General features: G+C 38.4%; 1 protein-coding gene across 6 annotated transcripts in view; it reads left to right on the forward strand.

Annotated features, from left to right (window-relative positions):
• Positions 1-16,244, forward strand: part of OLA1 (Obg like ATPase 1) — an 86,795-nt gene that overhangs the window by 14,063 nt on the left and 56,488 nt on the right. The window contains exon 1 of one of the 6 annotated variants that reach the window (XM_081895034.1): positions 10,407-10,425. The exons of the other annotated variants lie outside the window; for them this stretch is intronic. The gene's annotated coding sequence lies outside the window, so the exon portion shown is untranslated. Of the gene's footprint in view, positions 1-10,406; positions 10,426-16,244 lie in introns of those variants that run through there. 6 annotated transcript variants of the gene reach the window in all.

Consider the following 16,244-nt stretch of genomic DNA (forward strand, 5'->3'; position numbering starts at 1 on the left):
AAATAGGAGTTTATGTCTCATTTTGTGTTTGGTTTTCAGCAACATGAGATTAAAATGTTGTTCCTATATGGTGGTTTTTCCTTTCATCAGCACTTTTGCATTTAGATGTGGTAGCGATGTGAGTTTTCGGGAAGAAATTGAATTTATCCATCCCCTTCCCCGTATAACCTTCTTATGCAAATCAGTAGTTTGCACCAGAATATTTTCAGTTTGCATTGGGAAAAAATTCTGACAAACATTGTACCCACCCATACACCACAAGTATATGATCTGAAGTATTTGAAAGGAGGGGAGGGGGGAGGCACATCACATCTGATGTGCCTTTATGTATAATTTTTAATTTGAATATTTGTAAGAAAACAAAGACAATAGCATGTTCTTAACTTACATTGTTTAAAAGTGAGAGTTGGAATCCAAAGGTACACACTAATACATTTCAACAACCCAAAGAACTGTTCATGATATGCTGACTTACATATTTGCTAGGCATAATCCCTTGAAAACCATTAATACAGCTTTGAAACTGTTGTGCTTGCCCAGTACTGTAGTTACAGCTGGCATCTATTAATTGTTACCAATGAACTTGGAGAATTGAATGTTGTTAGTGGAAAAAGAAGGCATGGGAAAGTTTTCTGCTGTACATTCTTGAAAGTTAACTTAAAATATTGCAGTTCTTGGTGAAGAGAAGACTTCATGCAGCTACACTCTTGTTTTACTTAAAAATGCAAGTGAGATTTATTTTAGAAGCTTATATTCTTCTACTTAAAAAAAAAACTTGGAAGTGGCATTTAACAATAAAATATGCATACAGTTTGCACTTTAGTCATAAATCTTGTCAAATTGAGTGTACAGCACTATATTCTTTGTGTGAATTTGATGATATCACTCTGTTCTAGCCTAGCTTAGCCTAGCTTTTGGACCAAGATTGTTCTAAGCACCTCTGATCTTTTTACACAGCAGATAAATCATAAAAAGCCCATATGTCTGAAGGACAACCATCTCTGGCAATATAGTAGTGACAAGTGGCATACTATTTATAGACAGCATTTGCTAAGTTTCCCAGCAGGGACTTATATATCTGACATTGTAGTCCAGAAACAAGAGAACTGCCTGCTAAGCAACAATGACAGTTTTTCTTACTATTCCAAATAGTATATCAAGATAATATACTGTACCAAGAAGGTTGAAGAGTAATGTGTTGCCTTACAAAGCTTACTATAATTTTTATGGCTTCTTTTGGAGTGAGTTTTAACTTTTTAATCCAAGCTCCTTGAAACTGAAACGATAAGTGTGTAATTAAAACAACAATCTGGTGAAACAGACCCAAGAAAGACCAGGGGGAAGCTCATCATTCTGTTTCTTATCCACCAAGGATCCAATTTTTTTGGATAAAGGGTAGCATATAAATTTCATAGAATCATAGAATCATAGAGTTGGAAGAGACCACAAGGGCCATCGAGTCCAACCCCCTGCCAAGCAGGAAACACCATCAGAGCACTCCTGACATATGGTTTAATTTAATAAAAACAAAACATTAAAAATGCCCTGCTCTGTCAGGGTAGTGTGCATCCCACCCTGTTATAATTGAAAGTACAGGGGGCAATCATTTTGTTTGAGGGTTTCGTTCCTGGTCTCCACACACATTGGTGGAGGAAGCCAACTTCACGGTTCCATCTTCTGGGTCCAAAAGGACCTGCATGTCAGCGACTGCACGTCAATTGGACATGCACAAAAAGGTCACCCCACCTGTACTGTAAGGAAAGTACTAATTCTTCAAGAGTCCACATTCTCCCAAAGTCCCACTGAATCATAGTCTGGCATTGCATGAAATGTGAACCAGGTCATTCTCTGCTTGCATTTCTTTTGCCAAAGTTTGTGTTCCTTTTTGTTCTCATTTGGACCAGATTTTCATTTTCTGAAGGAAGCCTTCTTGCCTTAGCTTCTGACATTCAACTTGTTAACCATGCTAGAAGTTTCATGACCTTGGTAGTGAGTATTCTGATCTGTGGTATATGTTCTAGCTGAGCTTCTGTTATTGTGGATTTTAATTATCATCCTAAGCATTCTGGGGAGATTTGACCCTCTTGACTTTCCTTTCAACTTCCCTTTTACCAATCCCCTAATTTTAAAGAAATTTTCTCTTTTGAAGTGAAATCTGACTGTCCTAGGCTTTGTGAGCAATTACTCACTTCTATGTTAAATTTGAAAGCACTATGGTCACTGTTTCTAACTGCCCACAGCGCTGTTATATTGCACCAGGCCCTGGGCACCACTTAAGTCCAGGGTTGCCTCCCCTTTGGATCAACTCCATGACCAACTGTTCTTGAGCACAGTCATATAGGGTATCTAGAAATTTTATCTTAGTTGTGACTGGAGCAAGCATTTATCCTTTTTTTGTTTGGGCAGTTGAAGTCATCCATTACTACGTTTCCTCCTTTGATGCTTTTTTGAATTCATTATCTCAAGACCACTCTAGGCATCTTGGTCATGGGGATGGTAATACACCCTCTTTCCTAAGCTACTCTTGGGACGGTGTGCCACTCGCATCTATTCTGTGGTGAAATCTACCCCTTTTGGGATTTTCAGCTCCTTGAACACTATGTCCTCTTTGATGGTGCAGAGTAGCATTGTCTCCAGCATGCCATTCCCTGCCCTTTAGATTTTGTACCCAGAGATAATTGTGCCCCACTGATTCTCTCCTGGTTTTATTATAATGCCTAGGAGAATACCTTCTACTAAAGTGCTCACTCACATTGAATAGTCATGATACCATATGATTTTTATTTACTTTATTGCACTAGATTTTAGCTTCATACATTTTATATTTCAGCATTAGGTAGCTAATACTTGCATATTCCAGCTCTAAGCTTGATTTTAAATGTCAGTGCTATTGTACTGGTTTCATTTAAATAATTTTGCTTTACTTTGTAAGTCTATCAAACTAACATGTTGAGTGTTTGGCTGTTGGAGACTTTGTAGGTGATCTAATAAATCATTTTGTAAAAATGCTGCTCTGAATGGGTTAAAACAGTTCTTTTCAGTGTTTCTTTTTACAAGCCACCTGTTGCCTTCGATGCATAAGTGTATAAATTTGAACAAAGTGCTCATCACTTGTCAGCCATCAGTGGCAGCATAAAAATTACTTGTGGTGCTTGCTTTGCAAGAAGTTCTTTTGTGTTTGTGACACCAGCTTTGTTTTATACAATTAAAGTATTACACGCTAGAATAATCTAAATTGCAGCCACTAAACGGTGATGTAGTTCTTTTTTTCATAGAGCTGAATTTGTTTACTGATTGTATGCAGCTATTGACTACTGCTTTAACATGACAGGTCCCTTGGAGAAGTGCTTTTCCCCCTGCTAGTATGGAAAGCTTTTCATGCTCATTAAAAAGTTCATTTATTTATGATTAGTCTTTTATTCCCTATATTTTTTTAAAATAGCAAACTAAGAGCATTTTTAAGTGATTTTGAGATCTATAATAAAATGAAGTAATTTATACTTCAAGGGGGATTGTATAATGTTTCACAACATGGTTAGCAGTTATAGTGTATAACATTAGAACTGTGCTAGTCCCTTAAGGGCAATTGGGCTCATGTACCAGGTGCAGCTCTATGCTAAGTGACTCTGTCTGCTGTACCTCCAAACTTTGCAATTCTTTATATATATGTGTGGGGGTGGGGTGGGGGTGTACACCTATCTATATTGAAAATCCTCCCATCCAAAACATGTAAAGAAAAACATTGTCTACAGCTTGGCTCTTGGAATCAAATGCATTTGCAACAACAAAGATAAATATCAAAAAAGGATCGTTGGACTTAAAGAGCACCTTCTACATATCCACATGTAATTGATTGCAACACATGTAATTGATCCACTGGGCTTCCATTGTGTCTAGAGAAAACCTCCTCCATCAAAATGAGGTGTCAGTAAACAAAGAATGTTTCCCATTTGTGGTAGCTTTCCATATATCTTCCATTGCCTGGCAATCAGAGAAAGATACCCCTGGTTAGCAAATTCTGAATGTCATGCTAAAGCTGTCAACAAGCCTCCTGGTAACAGCATTTTGCCAGCCTCCAACTAAATACATGCAGACTATCAGTGAGAGCTTTATTGAATCCACTTAACAACATTCCTGGATCTCATCTTTGTAACACTAAATACTGTATCACCTGTTTGCATCTCATGGAAACAGCTACTTTCAAAAGCACCAGGACAGGTAGGACATACTACATCAAGCAGAATATCACTTGCAGGTCCTGCAGTATAATCTCTATTGAGTGCAAAAAAAGGGTGTCATATCCAGTACATAGGTAAAACTACAACTGACTTATGCACACGTGTTAGAAACCACAAATCTGCAATTTTGACCAAAAGTCAAAATCTGCAATTTTGACCAAAAGTCGAGCAATCAGTTGTTAAAACATTTCAGTTCTGAGAAACACAGACTGTCAGGCATATCAATAACTGCTATAAAGGTGCTAAAAGGTCCAACAATTTTGGTTAAGAGGGAGAACGTCAGACTGGGGCCATGTGGTGCCAATGTGTCCAGTGTGTACATGCAGGAAGATAATACTAGTATCACTTAGCATCAGCAAGTGAAGCCCGTTTGAGCATTCCATCTTCATCACAGCAGCTGATGAAGGTGGAAGCCAAAATGTTTTGCCACATAATTTTTAAAAATACATACAGCTTGGAAGAATCTTTTCTGACTTGCCAGAATAATCAGAAATTGAACTGGTTTCTCCAGAGAACATTTCTTTAGAAAGCAGAAATATAGAGGAAAACCCAAGATCAGCATTCAAAAATCCCCATTGTTCTAGGTACATTTTGTGACAGGGAATTTCCTTAGCGTGAGCAGTTTCTGAGCTCTGGGCACACTACTGCACCTAAGATATCAGATTAAAACTGCAGAGTGGAAGGAAAGGAGGACCTTTTTCTGCCTCCCGACTTCCAGCTACTCTCTGAAAACACCATGTGAAAGATGAACACAATATTTTAGCTGCAGTTCATTCATTTTTAGCTTTGAATAAAAAAGTGCACCTAGACATTCCGTTGTTGCGCCCATAACCTAGGTTTAAGGTGCCATTTAGCTTCTAGCCTTCATATCTCAGTTTCTAACACTGCCCAAGAGTTTCTCAAGTGAAAGCATTCAACAATGGAGAAGGAATGTAGCTCAGTGGTAGACATCTGCCTTGCATATCAAGGTCTGAGGCTTCATCCTCACCATCTCCAAGTATAGCTAGGAGACACCCCTATCTGAAACCTTGGAGATCTGCTACCAGTTAGTGTAGACCGTACTGAGCTCAATGGAACAATGGTCTGACTCAACATAAGGTGGATTCCTACATTCTTATGTCCCCAAGCATGAAATTGAATGATCAGGATCTTCTACAAGTTTGTTCTGGTATCTTTTTAATGAGATACAGTCAAATAAGAAGCTAAGAACAATTTTTTTGTAGGGGAAGTGGAGAATCTAGGCCAGTTTCCCCCAATTTGATGCCCTCCAGAAGTTTTGGAGTACAGCTCCCATCATCCCTGATCATTGGCAGTGCTGACTGGAGCTGATGGGAGTTGAAGTCCACAGCATTTGGATGACACCAAGTTGAGGAAGGCTGACCTTGGCTAAAAGCAAGCCTCCAGCAGGCCTAAACAGTTGCCCTATACTAGCAGAAGATTTCAAGGCTTTATATGTGAGTCCTGAGAATAATTTCAGGTTGCAGAAGGTGCTTATGTGAATAAGCATTTGTGTATTTCGGAATCCAAAGCTCTACAAAACAAGGTTGGTTCTGTCCTCCCCCAGTGTGTGGAATATGACATGTATCAATTCAGTTGCTAACATATGTCCCTCTTGCAGGCCAATCTTCTGCGTGGGGGATTATGTAGCATGCTTGGAAGTTACCAACTTATTGAATTGTTTCTGGATTTGCTTTATGGCATAGGCATATCCAGCAGGTTTCTTGGTAGTGGAAGTAGGAAGTAGGTATTCTGGCTTTCTTGGTCGTGGAAGTCGAAAGGGAAACCAGCGCCCTCTTGCATTGATGTTTTTCATCTGCCCCATAATTTGCTGGAGATGATCAGTAATAATGGTCAGCAACAGTGTGTAGGAAGAGAATTGCCAAGATGCTACAAAACTCCAAACAGCAGAAATTGAATCTTCCAGTGATGGTTAGCATAACTGGTGACGATGGTCAGGAGCAGTGTAGGGCAGTGCCATTAGTCCCACATAATCAAAGGCAATAGTTGAAGCTGGGAAGTGGAAGGCATTGCACACTAAATCTGGTTCTAAAACTGCTGTTTAGTAAATTAACCCATTAAGCCGCCCAGGAGCTACTAGGGTGGCACTGGCTGCCAGAAAGGCGGTGGGAGTGGAAGACTACATTTTACCTTTGTATTTTAAAACTACAATAGCTTTGAGTGTTAATGGAACTGAATTGCTATCTTCAAGCAAATTATTGTTGATTTTTAAAGAAACCTTTTAAAGTATTGCTGTTAGGCTTCTTTAAGGCTATTGTTACAAACTGAAAGTACAGTGTAAGTACATTTAGTAAGGTAAAGGTACACCTTCAAACTGAATTGACCTGACAACCCCCACAGTGATTTTGTTCACTAAAGCGCTACAGGATTTCAGTGATTAGACCCTAAAAGGAGCATGCAAACAAGGTTACTACCTGTTTTGATTGTTTTCTAAATGACAACCTGAAACTAGTTGGAAGCTTTAAGCATATGTGAGTACAATTTCCTATAGTTTCTCCCTATTTTTGTGGTGTGCTTAGTGTGATGTTACAGTGGTAAAAGTGTCATCTACGGTACTTGTAGAAGTAAAACCGGCGGATGCTGGCAAATGTGGTGGAAGAAGAAAAAGTTTGTATAAATATATAGAACTGCTAGCTTCAGTGTACATTTGTGTGCTATTTGTGTGGGGCAGCAATGTATGTCTCAGAATTATGAGAACAATGAATTATGTGAACAATTGCAAGTTCTTTAATTTTGCAATTGAGATTGAAGATACATCTGCAGAGAGTGGCTTTGAGATTTTTTAAAACTAAGACCTTAAAATATTTTATTTAAGAAAGTAGCTTCCAAAAAGTAAGCAAGAATGGAAGACGTAAACAACCTTGTTACATACATTGTATTGGCCTCCTTGTTTTGTTTTGTTTGTTCAAATATTCTTCACCACTGCCAAATAAGGAGAATCTGATTTTCCTATTAAAAAAACACGTGCAGTCATCAATATTTTAAGAGAAATTATTTTGATATTTCCATGTATTAACTTTTCTGCTACTTTACATGGAGTGAAATGGAGCATGTATATAAGAGTAAGGCACTGTGAGTGTTGCTGCTGGTAGCAAAGGGGCTGGTGATGTTTTTACCCCAGAAATTATTCCCTAGAAATTATACCCTAGCAGCACATTGTTACAAACTTCCATAGTTTCTTATACAATAGGCAGTTCAGAGATCAACAGTACATTCCTAACTATGCCTACTCAGAAGTAAGTCCTACTGAATTAATTGGAGCTTACTCCCAGGTAAGAGGATTCAGGGTTGCAGCCCAAGTCTCAATTCCCTAAGAGGTAGATTTTTCATAAGTGAAATTCTGTCCATTTGTAAATTGAAAATATCCATATATTTTATAACATCATTGGCCCTCTGCTAAGTGAGGTTTTTTATACTATTAATTAACTAGTGAATATTGTTTTCATTATTCTTCCATTACTGTATGTTTTGAAATAATTGTAATAGCTTTCTGGATTGTTGACGGTGTCTTAGCACATCAGTGAGATTTAGGTGGTTGCAGAAGAGGTAAACATAAAAATGGTACCTTCTCCTGGGTTTCCTAATAGGTGACTATTAGGTAATAGTTACAGGTGACTAATAGGTAAGAGTTACAGACTGTCTGCAATATTGGAGCGCCCCTGTAAAGTTGTGGCCTATTGAACACAGTTCTGTTTGTGCTCTTGACCTTTTGGTTCATCCTATTCTGCTTGATGGGATGCGGGTGGCGCTGTGTTTTAAACCACAGAGCCTAGGACTTGCCAATCAGAAGGTTGGTGGTTCGAATCCCTGCGACGGGGTGAGCTCCCGTTGCTGGGTCCCTGCTTCTGCCAACCTAGCAGTTCAAAAGCACATCAAAGTGCAAGTAGATAAATAGGTACCATTCCAGCGGGAAGGTAAATGGCATTTCCATGCGCTTCTCTGGTTCGCCACAAGTGGCTTAGTCATGCTGGCCACATGACCCGGAAGCTGTACGCCGGCTCCCTCAGCCAATAAAACAAGATGAGTGCTGCAACCCCAGAGTCGGTCACGATTGGACCTAATGGTCAGGGGTCCCTTTACCTTTATTCTGCTTCATATTTTAAGCAAAAATGGATTTCTATATACAGTATAAAACAAAAGGGAATAAGGTGTGCTGACTGTGTTCATACATCATGTTGTTAATATGAATGGGAAGTGTATTGGTGCATGCTTCTCAAAAGTCATTGCTTCATTTCTTCTCTGCTCCTAGCCATGCCAGGAGCAACAAACCGCATCACATATGTCATCTGAGCCTGGGCTTATGGTTTTAAACTCCAAAACAAATCAAGAGCAGTAAGCAAAGAATGAACACTGCTTATAATTCCCACAATTGTGCCCATGATACAAAAGTATTTGTATGTCACAGTAACTACATGTGGTTTTACAGGGAATTTCCACATCAAGGATCTATAATAGGCTACCTCTGGAACTTCATATGAAAATTCTATATGAAAAATCAGATCATTTTTGCCATATATAACACAGCCTGGCTCACATAGAAAATATAGCATCAAAGTGAGTCTAGGGCCTGGTTCAGACTGTCATTCCAGGCTTCATAAATGTGGCTTATTTGCCTGGTTCATTAACTGACAATCATTAAGCCAGAGTTGCTCATTATGGAAATAATTGTGAACGCGGGCTTAGTGCCATCTTAGATCTTGGTTCAGAAGCTGGTGCACAGTGAGAAGAGAGATGGGGAGTTGCAAGAGAGCCATGCTTGGCCTAGGTGGTCACACCCAACTTCACAAACCATGGCATGACCCATGTGGTTAAACTACTTTAGCTTCCCTTTAGACTTATTAAATCTGAGTAAGATACACAAACTGTGGCTTATGAAGCCTTGAATGGTTGTTTGAACCAACCTAAGTCTGTTTGCAGTGCAGATTAATATGGGTTTTAGACACAGATGCAGATCAAATGCATATTAGTCCAAACATAAGCTAATAATTAGAAACAAACCAATTTCATTTTATTGGCAGTTACTGGTTAAACCTCTTTTTGGTCTTATTCAGTCTGGGTAATTAAATTTTATAGTTTATTGTTGAATTTGTTTAAAAAAAAATATTAGGACTTGAATCTCTCTAAATTTGTCCTTGGTATATTTTACTAAGATTTAAACATTTAAAGATTTAAAACTATTTTTTTATTAAGCAGTAAATGCAGATTTCTCAATAATTAAGCAAAATCTGGTGAAGTTTGTTGTGTAGATTTTATCAATGTTGGACTAAAATGTTAAGAATGTGCCACCTACCACATTTAATGCTTTAGTAATTAATGGCTGCAGTACTTAAGAGAAAAAAATGTTGCTTTTCAGGAGCAAACCAATATGAGGAATGCCTTAGGAACATTATTAATGCTTTAGTTTACAAACTTTACTGGCACATATTCAAACTCCTTCAGAATTTTACTGATCATTTCAATTCTTTTTAAGTGCTTTAAGCCAAATCTAGTATATAGAAATTTTCATTTATTTGCTTCCATGCATTTGTTTTTAAAGAAAAGTATGAATACAGCCTTTTTACTGTTTGTAAGAAACATTTACAGAAGCAGGCTTAGAGTGCAGAGATGCATGTCAGTATTCAGAATTCATATTTCCCTTGAACAGATGATTGTGATAAAAATGGTGCATGGTGTGTTTTCATTGCCTGTTGAAAGACTTGCATGCAGTTAAAATAAGCATTTTGATGGTGGTTGAATTAAGAGTTTTTTTGTCAGTCTCTTCTCATCATGGATGATTAGACTAAAATGTCTGCTTGTCTTGACTTGAGATCACCACAGCTTCAGATAACATGCTTTGTGATTGAAGGTCGAAATATTTTGAATTCTAATAGGCTGCCAGATGAATTGCTTGAAATAGACTGTAAAATTTCAAGGCTTCCTTTTCCATCTGCTGTGAAAAGAACCATTGGGAATGGTCGAGCTTGATGATCATAGAATTACTGGATGGTGATTCTAAAACCCTCAAAGGGAAGTTGCTATGGCGATCCAGTTCCAAACTGTGAAATGATTCACCTTTGAAAGGCTTCAGGGTCTGAGAAGCTGAACACATCATTGTTCAGGTGGTCATTGGTTAGGAAATTGCTGGTGCCTGTGTAATCAGCACTCCTGTGGTAGTTAACGATCTAAAAAGGTTTGTTCTGAATGATGTGGGACAACAGCAATATGCATGAGATGGCTTCTCAATCTTAGTTTGTTAGTCTGGTGCTTGTAAAAATATAGTCACCTAAATGCGGGAGAACAGAACTGCTTTATCTGGAAGCCTTTTTAAAGACAGAAATTTGCTCCATGATGGATGTGGCATGTAAAGTGGATAGAAGTGGAAATACGGTCTTCTAGCATCCATCAGGGCAAAAATCCTTTTTAAATGAATGAAGGGAATATGGTGTGTGCATTGGGTGGGGTATTCATAATCACATTTTTTAAAAAAAATATATATTGTAATACTACTAAAATGTGATTTTATTGTAACTCAGGATCTACACAATATTTAGAATGAGCCTTATTACCAAGCAAATCCCAATTGTTCTTGGGCCTTCAAGGAAATACGCTGGTTACATTCTGCTTATGAAGAAGTAGACTACAATTGAGTTGGGGTGTTGAGCAAGGATTTAAACGTTTTTGGTTATTTGGCATCTTGTTGTTCAAGATGGAGAAGCTAAGGACCTCAGCTAGCAAAGCCCCCAGTTTGCTGTTATCAGGAAGGATGGACCTGTGTTCCTTACACAGCTGACTTGCCAATGTTCACTTATTTATTTAATTTGTATATTGTCCAGTAACACATGTTCTCTGGGTAGTTTACAAGTGTAAATTCAGACAATGAGGTATAAAAACAGGACTTGAAATCTGAAACAAAAACAAATCTATATATAAAGGATGCCAATTCACAATGATATTAAAGGTAGTGACGGATCCTACAATACGGGAAGGAAATAAATTTATGGAAAGAAAGTTTCCCTTCTTCTCTGCTTCAAGCAACCTTTTATTTTATTTTTAAAATTTTGTTTCCAAAATACAAACACAAAGAACAAAATGGTTACATAATGCTGTTACTAACAGAAGGTGATGATGTACGTAAGATTCTTTGGCATCTTGGCAATTTTCTGTATCTTTACAGCTTGTACTTAATTTCCCTAATCTGAGGAAAGCCCACTGTGAACAATGTGCTTGATCAGTCATGGATGGATTGCTGCTGGGGAGAGTGGGTAGTTGCCCAAATTGAGACACCTACTGGTTTGGGGCTGTAGCAGATCCTGCCTCCCCACCAAGGCTTTTCAGGAGACTTGGGAACCACAGGGGTGAGGAAAAGATAGAAAAGTTTTCTTCCGTTAGCTTTTTGCTGTTTACATTTTAAGATCCAAGCAAGCATCTTCCAGACTTCAAAATCTCCTTTTACAGATTAATTGGCAGATTCCAATCATGCTCTCAACAGTCCCATTTAGGCTGCAAAGTTGATAACTAGTTAATTGCAACATGCAAAAACTGTAGTTCTGTTTGAGACAGCTTGAATTTGCTAGGCCATTCACTATTGACTGGATCAACCTTTTCAGATGTTTCAGCAGCAAGAAAAGCGTATTTCTTAGTTCTCATCACCCTTTCTTAAAAAGAAAATGCCACTATTGGCATCTGAACAGTTGAGTGCTCCTCTTCCATAGCAGATCACTATGCAACGTCTATGCACCTGCAATGATTGCAGAATTTACTCAATTTGTGCCCTCTTTCAAAATGGCTAGATAACCCTTCCCCATAATCTGGTATTATTATCCAGTTACTCTACTCTCTCTACTTTACCCCCTGCATAGCTCCTGTGCCCTACCTTATTGCTTCATCTCCAATATGAGATAATTGAACTAATGACCATTAGAGGCTCCACGATCCCAATGAGGTTGGAGAACACACTTCGGCAAATCTTGGATCTCCTTTTGACTTATACACACATGGTCTAAATTGTTCTCCTGTGCTAGTGCCCCACTTCATATTAGGAAGGCATTTTTATCTTTTAGCCCTGCCCTGGTTTGAGAACAACTGGGTTAGTTATCATGATGACTAAGCTCTTCCCATTCATCAGCAGTGCATTTAAGACATAAATTTAGTACTTGCATATTATTAGTCTTACCGTTCATAAAAGTAGGGGGAATTGGGACAAAGAGATCCTCTCTGATCCTTGCAAGATGATGGTAGATGGGGTGGGTGGGTGAGTAAGCTAGTATTGCTATCACTCAAACCTATACAATACATATTTACTTGGAAGCACTTCAGAGCCTTTGTCCTAGTTCTTGTGTGTTTCTTATTTGTCACTGGCTGGGTCCCTTGATCCTCCCTAAAGGTTATTACAATCTAATAGAATTTCAGTTAACATTAGAATAATCTCTCTCTCTCTGTGTGTGTGTGTGTGTCTGCCTGTCTGTCTCTGTGTATAATGTATGTACATTACGTATAAAATGTGTGTGTTTGTATGTGTGTGTGTGTGTGTGTATGTGTGTGTGTGTGTGTGTGTATATATATATATATATATATGTGTGTGTGTGTGTGTGTATATATATATATATATATATATATATATATATATATATATATATGTTGCACACACTATAAGTTACTAGTTCATTTGAACTAGTGAAAAATTGAGAATTAAAATATGCTTTAGTGGCACAAACTCTAAACTTGTAAATCAAACAAAATGATTATTTCCAAAGTCACTGAGTACTTCCCTTTAAACTATTTATACATAATATTGAAAAAAATATGTAGTTAACTTTAAAATATGTAAGTTCTTGCCATTTAGGGTTCTATGAAGCTGATCATCAAGAGGGTTGCAAATCATTGACTGTTTCTATTTTCAGAATTCCACATCCCTGAGTAATTTGCTTTAATTTCACCCAATCTAACCTATACTTCACACCGTCACCATTCAGCTCTTAATAGCTATGTTCTGTGCATAAGAAAAGCATATAAATGTCCACAATTACACTGCAAATGATTACAACTAGTTAGTGTTTTATGAAGCACTGTAGAACCAAAGTTATAAAGTATTTGAAAAATTATTCTCCCGAAGGCATTTGTCAAGAGAATTTTCTTTTTCAGCTATATATTTAACTTGTTGACATGCATGCCTCTAGCTGAAAAAAAATGTTCATTCTTACAAAATGCTGAAGTAGAGATTGCATAAATTGACTTTTAATTCTTTCAGCATATGTTTATGTGTTATCCTCTTTACATAGAAATTTATTGTCATGGAATCAAAGCTAGACTTCCACTCTGACTTCACAACATTATCTCCCACGAAGTTCATTCTGGTCTCAGAATATTCTATACTTTTATCGAACAATTCTGGGAAGATAGTGTGTTAGGCTGAGAGAAGGCATTCCCTCCTTTCAATTGAAAGTTTTGAGCAGGTTTTAAAAAGTTTATTGAACAGGTGCATCATAATACTAGCAATTGGACTGAGCAGCCAGTGTTTTATCTTTCCCAATTACTGGAAGCTGTCTGCGGACAAACACTGACTCTCTCAGCCAGTATGAGCGCCACAACCCCAGAGTCGTCCCCTGAGTTGTCAGGGGTCCCTTTTCCTTTAATTACTGATGAGTTAGGGGGAATAACTTTGGCTTCATCAAGAGGAAGCCAAAGCAAAAATGGACAGAAATGCTGGGAAAGTAGTTCAGGTCACTTAGCCAGTGTTTTCTGCCTATTACCTGATTAAACCAAGAATGAGCTTTTCTCTTTTTTGGCAGAGTTGAAGCAAGAGCAAAGAACTTGCATAAATACATTCCAGGCCTTGAATCCAATATTAGAAACTGGGGTAGGAATGCTAGGAACCATGTGGCTCCTGGGACTTAGGTTGTGGGCACCAAAACAAAAGGTCTAGGGACCTATTGTTGTTGCTGCTGCTGCTGGTGCATCAGGTGGTCAGCAGGGTAGCACGGTAGGAAAAAGAGGCTTTTGCTACCTCTGTACCCTGCCAAACACCTGATTCACCTGGCAGAGCAGTGAAGAGCTGTTTGGCGGGGACAGTTCTGCAGCAAAAGATGTGTGTCTTTTGCTGCCATTGTGCCCGGCAGACCAGCTGACTGCAGCCAGGCAGGTGGAGATGCTAGGTCTGCTTGATTGCCTCTGGATCCCACCTTGTGGTTTCATTTTCACACTTCTCCTTCTGTGAGAGTCCAAATATCCAGCCAGGCAACTCTTATGTCTCTGCATCATTAGCCACAGGTTACAGGTCATTTGTTTGTTAGAGAGCAATTCATCCCTCATGCTCGCTAAGCAGGGGGGCCAACTTGAGAAAAAATATTGTGGTGGCCCAGGTAAGCCTCACTCCTGCATCACATGAGGCAATGCCCACACACAATTTGAATGGGAATGCCCATCAACTTTGTGGGGTCCCAGCCCCCTCAAACATTTTATTGGGGGATCAAGCCCCCATGGCCCCTAGGTTTTGGCTCCTATGTTGCTGAGCTTTCCCAAGGTATATATAGAAGCTACAGTATACTTACATTGCAGGCTAATGTTTTGTAGCTGAATTGGTATTTTTTCATCTACAGAATGTATCAAAAGAAAGAGACCAGTTTCTTTCTAATGAAAGTATAAAAGTGAAATAAGCAAATTGGCAGGTAAAAGGGACATGTTTACAAAAAGGTGAAAGAGCAGATTTGTCTATTGGACCACATCAGTTATTTATTCCATGTTTGCTTAGAGACATAAATATCAAAAGTGAATTGGTGCACATATTATTTTAGTTTTCTGCATTACTTTCCACAGTAGACAAAGCACAGGCTCCTTCATATTTAAGTCAAACTAGTTCCCTGTGCTGTATCATAAAACTTTCAGTCCAATCAGCAACTGCATTTAAATACTGCAAATTGTAGCAGCAAAACAATAATTCTGCTGATTAGCCCCTTTCCATTTCTTGTAAGTGAACTGTTTATGCTGTTGAGTACCTTTTGAAAAAAGAAAAAGCCAAAACAGCCTTGATTAGTCAAGGAGTAATTGGATGACTTGATTTTAGCAAGAGAATGAATTGGTTGATGATAGCCTGTAACTAAGTGTAGTGGTTCTGTTCAGAGGAATACATAACATAGAGTCATCAGATCTTGACAGGTATAACATAAGCACTGGCAAAATCTCTGGATGTTTTGAAATAATTGTCATATGGACGGTGTAAGAAATGGCAGAAGAGTGTGCATATTGTAGAATATATCTGAAGGCAACTTATAATTTAAAGTGTGCATACAAAATGTAGATAGATTTTGCCATACTAAAATATGGGGGTGGGGAGAAGCAAGGTAGACTGCTAAGAATGTCTTAGAAGATCATGGTGCTTTTACTATAGTGCAGAAAGAGAAAATTCAGCCTGTGATTGAGAAAAAAAGTGCTGTTGGCGAGGTGTGGTCCTTAAGGATGGGGAAAAGGCCCTGAATAAAGCTGCATAGAGTAAGGAAAGAACTCCGTGTAAAGAAAGTGTTGCTGCTGAATATTTGTGGTTATTTAAAAGTTCTGCTTAGGTGAATCATGAATTGGGCAAGGAAAGGAGGAGGAATGTACAGCCATTGAGACTGCTCCTCAACATTTTATCAAGATCAAAGGAGTAAAGTGATGAAGACAAACTGGAGATGGTGTGAGGTGGGATGCTGGAAATGTTTGCTCCTGGCAGTGATGCAAGAAAGGGAATTTGCTATCTGATAGGGGTCAAACAAACTACAAGAGTACTCTTCTGAGGCAGACTTACTGTGTGGCCCATGCAAAGCTGGGATTTCAGATCAAATGGAATTGAGTTGCTTATTTGGTTTATTAAAATCTGTAATGATTTCCTTGAATAGTTGTTGGAAGGTGTTCTTGCACCTAGTTAGATAAAGATGGCCTTTATAGATGTTCACATAATTTCTTTGTTTCATACATTAGGCATGGTTCCATGGTTTCAATAGGGGCTTGCTTAGGAATTTTGAGCCTAAACTTGTG

The sequence above is a fragment of the Podarcis melisellensis genome (assembly GCF_964234715.1).
Source record: "Podarcis melisellensis genome assembly, chromosome: 1".
NCBI lineage: Eukaryota > Metazoa > Chordata > Lepidosauria > Squamata > Lacertidae > Podarcis > Podarcis melisellensis.